Source organism: Penaeus monodon, chromosome 33 (genome assembly GCF_015228065.2).
Source record: "Penaeus monodon isolate SGIC_2016 chromosome 33, NSTDA_Pmon_1, whole genome shotgun sequence".
Classification (NCBI taxonomy): domain Eukaryota; kingdom Metazoa; phylum Arthropoda; class Malacostraca; order Decapoda; family Penaeidae; genus Penaeus; species Penaeus monodon.
In genome coordinates, this window is record NC_051418.1 from 4,079,575 (window position 1) to 4,080,185 (window position 611).

Consider the following 611-nt stretch of genomic DNA (forward strand, 5'->3'; position numbering starts at 1 on the left):
CCCCCACATTAAGCATCAACAAACAATATGAGGAAGATAAAAAAGGGGGTCATGCTAAACAAAGACTTAAGGGTTTGCTTTTTTGTAATAGCACTTGATTTTAAATTTCCTTTTTCCCAAGAATGGAAAAAAGTAGGAAAAAGGTAAAAATAAAAATTTCCCAAAAAAAAGGGGTAAAGTTTTTGGGAAAAAAAAATCCGAAATTTCCCCCAAAAAAATTTTGCAGGGGAAACTAAAGAAATTTTCACGCAGTAAAAATTTGGGGATTTTAATATTTCTCCCCAAAAAGGAAAGGATTTTTTCAAATACACATTTTTTTGGGGGATCAAAGGATTATGGGAGGGAAATTTCGCGGGGGGGGGGGGGGAAATTATTTTTTTCCTATATTGGAGTGGAGATACTAGGTTTGATTCTTTTTTTGTGTTTTTTTCCTTTTATTTTGGGGAGTAAATAATATTTTTTGATTGGGTAGGATAAACAAATAAATGGATTTAAGATTAGTAAGTTAAGGGGTGACTGAGTAAAAATTTATTCATGACGAAAGGAGAGAGGTTTTTTAATGAAAGAATACCCTACAATAAAGGAAAAAGGATTCGTTTGGTTTTCAATTA